Source organism: Adiantum capillus-veneris, chromosome 11 (assembly GCF_014529385.1).
Source record: "Adiantum capillus-veneris isolate H3 chromosome 11, ASM1452938v2, whole genome shotgun sequence".
Classification (NCBI taxonomy): Eukaryota; Viridiplantae; Streptophyta; class Polypodiopsida; order Polypodiales; family Pteridaceae; genus Adiantum; species Adiantum capillus-veneris.
Genome location: NC_140941.1, coordinates 136,577,402 through 136,585,356, shown reverse-complemented (window position 1 = coordinate 136,585,356; position 7,955 = coordinate 136,577,402). Strand labels below are relative to the sequence as shown.

Here is a 7,955-nt window from a genome sequence, read left to right as displayed (position 1 = left end):
GAGAAGTTATATTCAATTTCTGAAAATTGTTAAAAACTGCACTAATTTTCTATGATTTTCATCTTAAAACTTATCGTTTAATCTTAATTTGCATTAATGTTGGCTCTTCATCTCATAGATGACCTAAGATATGAACGTGATCTATGATTTTTTTTTCTAGATTCACCAAATAATTATGACAAGTTGCTAGAAAAACAGGACACTTTAGTGTCTCATGACATTTGAGTGTCTAATTACAGAACTAGTGTTAAACAAAATGAGCTTGCAAGAATGCAAATTAGGTGCAATTGGGACTGGTAACGCATTGCCTGTTGTTGACATCTGCCTCTCAACGTGTATCCTATCATAATGATCCTATCGTTTCTTAGATGGAGCACTATATTATTTGTATAATCATTAACGTATTGGTGGTTGATTATACTAATATATCTATTAAACTAGTGTAGTTATGTCATAGAGACAAGGAAACCCAAACTCAGTCTCGACTCTCATACATATGGCATAGACCACAAGTTCTTTTGTGCATGTTGTTGGAGCCCGTGGTAGTCTTAGGATTTTAGTTATAGTGACGACCCCAGCTGCATAAACTCAACAAACCTGGAGTATGATACTAGTATCCCTTTATCCATTATTAACACTTGATTGCAACAAAATGGCGGTAGTAGTTGTTGTGTCATTATGCATAGAGATGTGTGGCTAAAAGCAATTCCCATGGGTCTTCATTCTATAAATGTTAACTGCATACGTGAACCGTCTAGATCCTTATTACCTTATTACATGACATACTACGGGTGCAATTGCTAAATTGTTTCACTTTCATATTCATGTATGGCAGGTTTTGCACCATTATTGACGTGTGGCAAGATCTCCATCTCTTGCATAATTTTCAAATGTCTCATTCCTATTGAGATTCTTTTTGCTACCACTATAATAATTTTTCCCATTTGTTCTAACAAAAAACACCTCAAAATTTAAAGTTATTTCAAAAGAACATTCATGAATAATCTTATGATAAAATCTTTCTTTACATAGACCATTCTCTTACCTACGTTTTTTGCAGTTCTAATTAACAAGCAATACTGGAATGTGAAAAGGAGTAACCATAGAGAAATTATGTGTCATAAAAGCATGCATTTTTACAATAGAATATGTACTGAGCATCGATTGGTCTTTACATAGACCATTCTCTTACCTACGTTTTTTGCAGTTCTAATTAACAAGCAATACTGGAATGTGAAAAGGAGTAACCATAGAGAAATTATGTGTCATAAAAGCATGCATTTTTACAATAGAATATGTACTGAGCATCGATTGGTCAATAGATATACGTTGAATCTATTGATAATGTATGCAAATTTATGGTGAGTCCGTCTAAATGTGTGTGTGTGTGTGTGTGTATGTACGTACGAGAAAGAGAAAGAGAGAGGCCAAATAAATCATTTCCAAACCTATATAGGTATGAAATCCTAAGAGAAGTACTCGAATTGGATAATTTCAAGCAAGAGTGTATGTCAAGTAATAGATTTGACTAAAGTCACTTCTTACCACATTCAGATTGTGCAATAAAATCAAAATTATTGTTTTTTGGCTTTTTAAAAGAAACCTTAGTCATTGCATGATGGAGACTCACCTTTCATTTCACATCTTGTCTTTAAATAATAGAATGCTAAAGTGAAGTTTCACCTTACAATAATTTTAGTAAATTTTACACACACATATGTTTTTTTTGCATTCTATTGTTTTAGAATATTAAAGTGAATTTTCACCTTGCATAATTCTAATAAATTTTACACACACATATGTAAATCAATTCTTTTTATTTCATCTTTCATTTCACAGCTTCACATGACATGGCTTTACATTTCTTGCCTTTTATAGCTTGCTTCCAATTAGTGTTAACATTCAAAAAAGTCTCTTTTATTAAGCGGTTGTTGATAGAGTTTCCTCCTCACAAAGACAAAAACAAAAATACTAGCAAAAATTTTAAAATTTGTAAAATGTTTGGACGACTTTCTCACATATTTCATCCGTTTTTCTTTCGTTTACCATGGTTTGTAGCTAGCTAATTTAGATTTTCAATTGGCTCAAGACTAAACTGATGCAATCCTTTCCCAAACACTGATACAATTTAAACAATTTTATCACTTTTTTTATTGTTTTGAAAGCCGTCGTGACCCTTTCACTCGTTTCTCAAGTACATTGTACAAGAGATTTTACTAGTTTTTAACTTTAGTTTTTCATGTCTTTTATAGTTGCTTTTTAAAGAGTGGAAATAAGATAGGACATAAATTCATTAAAATAAAAAAGAACACTTGTGTCACTAAAGTCAATGAAGAAAGTGATAAATATAATCTGATAAGAAATTTATTTTTAATGTGTGTGTGAGGGGGGAAAGAGAGAGAGAGAGAGAGAAAGAGAGAGGAAATGATCGAAAAACAATTCAACATCTTCAAGTTCCCACAAAGTTTTATTATTGTAGGAAACAAGAATTGATCTCTTTTAAAATAAAGATGGTGTCATCACCAATACTTTTTAGGCAGTACTCAAAGTTCAAACGTTATCCAGTTGTCAAAGTTGGAAAAATTATTGCACTTGATCAAATCACCTTCTCTTCACAAAAATCAACTTCTTCAACTTTGGCAATTCGATAACGTTTGAGCTTTGAGCAATGTGCAAAAAGTGCTACGATCATCAAAGTCCAGGGGAGGGGGGTTGCACATCTAAACCGTACACTTATTGGCGATTAAACTCCATAATTTTTTGTCTCAACCGTTGGATAATCGACACATCAACAGGTGTAACATATTTTTTGAAAGCTAATGATTGGCATGCACACCAATCCCCGTAATCTCCGATGTCACTTTCACTGCGCGTAATTTTTCAGCACGTCGCTTTCAGTGTGCGAAATACGTTCGCACATCACTGTCTAGTCTCCCTCGCCGTGGACCTTTGACGGCCGGGAATGATCCCCTGTTGACCATTCTCTGTTTTCAACGCTCTCGCCAATGGCTCCCGACATCCACCGATTGCCATGTGGTCTGAAAATGTGAAGATGTACTTGAATTTTCTCTTGATCGGTCTCTTTCTCTCACATAAGATGAATTGCTTACCTAAAATATACTTATTACTTCCTCAATGTGACCTTAGTAATAAAAAGTGTTTCTTCTTTGTTTTCCTTGTGAATTTTTGTTATCTGTTACATGCACGCTTTTAAAGAAGTTATAAAAGAATAAAGAAATAAACACTTTAAAAACTGGTAAAATCTCTTGTTCAAAATGATATTAAAAAAAAGGATATAGACTATCATGATTCATCTTGATTTCATTACTTCTCACAAGGTTCTGTAACTTGACATCTTTGGATTGTCAATATTCTTTTCTTTGTTTCGAAAACATTTGGTGTCTTGTAAGAGTGCACCCTTGCTTTTGTGCGTCTATAAGCATTAAAATTATCCACTTTTGCCTTAAAATCAGTTTTAAAGTGATAAGAAAAGTGATTTCAATCAAATTTACTACTTAACATGTACTTTTGCTTGACATTATTCAATTTGAGTACATTTATTGACCCAGTGATGCCTAGTGTGTATTGCATTGTAAACATATTTACTTTTGCTCATCCTTTTTACATTTCAATGTTGCTTGTTAGAACTACATAAAAGCTAAGTAAGAGAATGATCTCTTTAGAAGAATATTTTATCATGCGATTATTAAAGATGTTTTTTCAAATAAACTTTCAGTTTTGAAGATTTTTTACTAGGTTTCTAATCTTATTGGCTGAAATCTTCTAAGATTCCTTTTGCCATGACAATTGATCTCGTTATTATTACTAAGCACCTAAGACTACCATACACTTCAGCAAGGAGAAGTTATAAGAAGGAGAAAATACATACACAAAAGAGCTTTATGGTCTATGCATGCATGGGAGTTTAGGGTTGAATTGGGTGTGTCTAACCTATGATAGAAGTTAACAAACATTAAATTAATTAATTAATTTACCATTAAATTAATTTGTTCACGACAATACAAACAATATAGTGCTCACTCTAAGATATGATAGCTACACATTAGTCAAGCTCTACATGGAGACATACTAGAGGCGGATCTTGACAGTAGGCAATACGATGTAAGTCCCAGCTACACGTAATTTACATGCTACAAGCTCATCCCTTTTGGTGTTCTACTCTAAACCTTGCAAATCTTAATAATAGGGTGGAGCTATTTATCCTCATGGAGGACCATAAAACAACTTTGTATGTAGCAATAATGTGATGCCTAAATAAGCTTTGGATCAAAATGCAAACTTATCCCTCCATGCAAAAGGTCTCATTCTTGAGCATCTCTAAGAGTCTCACCTCTTGAAAGTACATGCACGAACGAAATGGAAGTCTACATACATTGGAGCCGACACCAAATAGCACGAGATCCCTCACCTATGATATAACTTTCGTTAATTCAACTGACGTAATGACTATGATGAACTATGAGTGGATCCGCACATGATTGTAATTTCCATCACCAAGGATTTCATTGACCAGATCACAATCGTGTAATAACGCAAGTAATCACACATAAGAAGGACATGATCACGTTAATTGTTAACGTGATCTTGATGGTGACATGAAAGAACCAATAGAGCTTATAAGCCCACTCAATTTTTGTATTTTTCCCACGGGCCTATGTGTTTTGTATTTTTCCGCGAGCTTGTCGGGTTTTTATTTTTCCCTGTGGGCTTGCGGGGTTTTTTCATTTTTCCCGATGGTCCTACAAGAAAATTAAAAAAACAAGGGCTTAATTATATATAGTAAAACTCCTAACTTTGGCATTTGACGAGAAAAAAATCCTAGGGAGTGTATTCGAGCGCCAGGTACAATTATCTCCTTGTGAATTGACTCATTTAATTTGGTTTTTTCTGACGAGCTAGATGCTTCAAGTCCTGGGGACGACTAGAGTGATCTGTAGAGATGTGTGTCAGAGAGAGAGAGAGAGAGAGAGAGAGAGAGAGAGAGAGGAGAGAGAGAGAGAGAGAGAGAGAGAGAGAGAGAGAGAGAGAGAGAGAGAGAGAGATGTCAAAAAAAGAACGATGGAGACTGACTTAGCTCTTTCTCTTTTTTTTTTTTGGAAAGCAAACTAAAAGACTTGCAAAGCTAAATAGCAGATGGTAGTTTTAATTACAAAAGCAAGAGCTTTAGGTTTACAGAAGCTAATCCACAGCCAAAAAACTAGTGCTAGTAGAAGACTAAGATCGCAATTCCTACCGAGCACAACAAAAAGATATAATATGTGCACTAATTAAGCTAATCTGCAGCTGAAAAACTACTGCTAGTAGTAGACTAAGATCGTAATTCCCATCGAGCACAGCAAAAAGATACAATATGCACTGATGACGTAACTGGGGACATTTTTTCTACTGAGTCCAATATTTTTTACTCATCGAATGGCACTGCTTTCTCCTCATCTACCTCACCGCCAGACTGCTCCAGGTTGGAGAGCCCACCCTTCTTTCCCATTTTGTGGTATCCTTCTGTCCCCATTTTCTCTTTTCGTGTCTGCCCTCCCTTGCTGCTCCCTTCCGCAAGGCGCTCCTGCGCTTCTAAGGTCTTGCCTCCAGTGCCTCCACGAATGACCATCTCTCTAGCGCGGGCCTTCTGGTCAAGCTTCTCGCGAGATGCCATTGGCTTCGACGGTGTGGTTTCTCTTGAAAAAAACACAGCACAAAATGGTGAGCAGTTTGCTAGCAAAGATTATAACGCTAACTGCCTCAAGCAAGTAGTATTGGCTTATCTCTCTCTCTCTCTCTCTTTCTTTGAAAGAAACTGGATATACTACACTTGCAAATACTATATTTTCTAGTTTAAGCTGTTACATAATGTGTTACACAATTTCTTGTAAGCTTACATGAAAGAATGGTGCACCTCACATGACCTGAGCATCTGCAACAAGAGGAAGCCGTGGAGTCTTTCATGACCCACTTCCAAGAAGGAAGCAGGAAACCAAATAAAAGAAAACAGTATTGTAAAACACCACCAGAATCTCCAAGCCAACACCGCTCTGTGGATGATAAATGCCTTCTATAAGGCTCGGGAGAATGAGAAGTATATCCAACATGATAGCTTGCATGGTGTTGTAGCGTACATAGCAATTGAAGTTTGGATTCCAGACGACCAGGAAATAGAGGCCAAAGAAAACTGCAACACTTGCAAAAGGGGTGCTGGAGTAAACACGCAGGAGCGGGGCGAGAGGTCTAAAGGCTACTTGGGCTTGGGGGAACAGTGTGAGAAAATACCATCCATATTATACACCATCCAGGAAAGGGAGAAGGTACGCAGAAGCAGAAACAATCCTTTCTGTTGTAGTTATGCCATCCCCACACCGCCCTTCTGCATGCACTATCAGACGCAAAGGCCTGCTCTTGCTACCCCCTATGAGAAGCGGAGCTTAATTTCCTTCTTGACTGCTGTGAGAAAGTTGAATGGAGTGAAGGTAGAAAGGGAGCGATGGACGAGGATGCTGAGGATGCCCTCACCATGCCCTCACACTGCACAATGTACGCCATCACTTGTCTCTCTCTCTTTCTCTCTCTCTCTCTCTCTCTCTCTCTCTCTCTCTCTCTCTCTCTCTCTCTCTCTCTCTCTCTCTCTCTCTCTCTCTCTCTCTCTCTCTCTCTCTCTCTCTCTCTCTCTCTCTCTCCCTCCCTCCCTCTCTCTCTCTCTCTCTCTCTCCCTCTCCCTCTCCCTCTCTCACAATTTTTTTAAAAAACTGAGAGAGGTTGGGTTCAAAGGAGGTGGAGGTAGGGTGAGGGGACGAGGCGTGTGTCCTCTTTCTGTGGTAGACACCCATTGGGCAAAAGAAAACGTACGATCTCTAGACTTACCAGAGTTTGAGCAAGGCCCCCCTTCCCTTGGCCTTCTCTCTAGAATTACCACATGCGGGACTCACCTCAGATTTCCCCATGTTTTTCGTCAGGCGATGTGTGCGTGTATCTTCTTGACGTAGGACTCCCTCTATATCCTATTATCCGGAGGATTTTAAGGCAGGTGGCATACGCCGAATCATCTCCAAAGTTGAAACCGCCCTTCTCTTTGGCTATTGTAGTTGCTTTCAGAGGCGGTGGGCGATGGCTCCATAGGCTTTTAAGCCACAAATCTCTCTCTCTCTCTCTCTATCTATCTCTCTCTCTCTCTCTCTCTCTCTCTCTCTCTCTCTCTCTCTCTCTCTCTCTCTCTCTCTCTCTCTCTCTCTCTCTCTCTCTCTCTCTCTCTCTCTCTCTCTCTCTCTCTCTCTCTCTCTCTCTCTCTCTCTCTCTCTCTCTCTCTCTCTCTCTCTCTCTCTCTCTCTCTCTCTCTCTCTTTGCTTGACTGCGTCAACTTCTGGACAAGGTAGGTCGCGAAATAGTCCCCCAACCAAAAACTTAGCAAGTTGGACTGGAACTCCTGCTGCTTCACACGCGCATCTTCCAATCAACTGCGCTAACAACATAGGAGGCTTCATAGTGCTGCATGGCATAGTGCAGCGCATTAATAAAAAAATATAGCCAAGGCCCCCCAAAACCTGCCTGGCTACGCTGTTGTTAATGACTGTGTGTCATTGACCCCATGCTATTGCTCGTGCCAGCGTGCTATAGTAGATGACTCTATGCCCTTCCTTTTGTCAGTCTTGTCCTTTGTCTTTGCAGCAGGCATCTCTAGGGATTTGTGTAATACTTTTTTTTTCCAAAATTTGTTGGGACATACTGGCATTTTCTAAATTGAAAAGGGTATGATATAAAGCTGAGACACATTTTTCCCAAGCACCTAAGAATCAATGGAAAAAATGAGAGCATTGAAAATCTCCAAATAAAATTTAGGATTTTTTGAGGGTTTAACACTTTAATATGCCAAATCTAGCCGGTTTCCTTCAAGGAGACCCTCAAAACTAACCGAGAATTTTTATTTTTTGTGCTTTAAAAATACACTAAAG

At 38.1% G+C, this 7,955-nt stretch overlaps 2 pseudogenes; both read right to left on the bottom strand.

The window, feature by feature from the left end:
- Positions 1 to 5,422: 5,422 nt before the first annotated feature.
- LOC147448078 (protein EMB-1 pseudogene) lies at positions 5,423 to 5,671 on the bottom strand (annotated as a pseudogene).
- A 241-nt stretch (positions 5,672 to 5,912) lies between these two features.
- On the bottom strand, positions 5,913 to 6,552 carry LOC147448077 (protein TIC 20-v, chloroplastic pseudogene; annotated as a pseudogene).
- Positions 6,553 to 7,955: the final 1,403 nt, after the last annotated feature.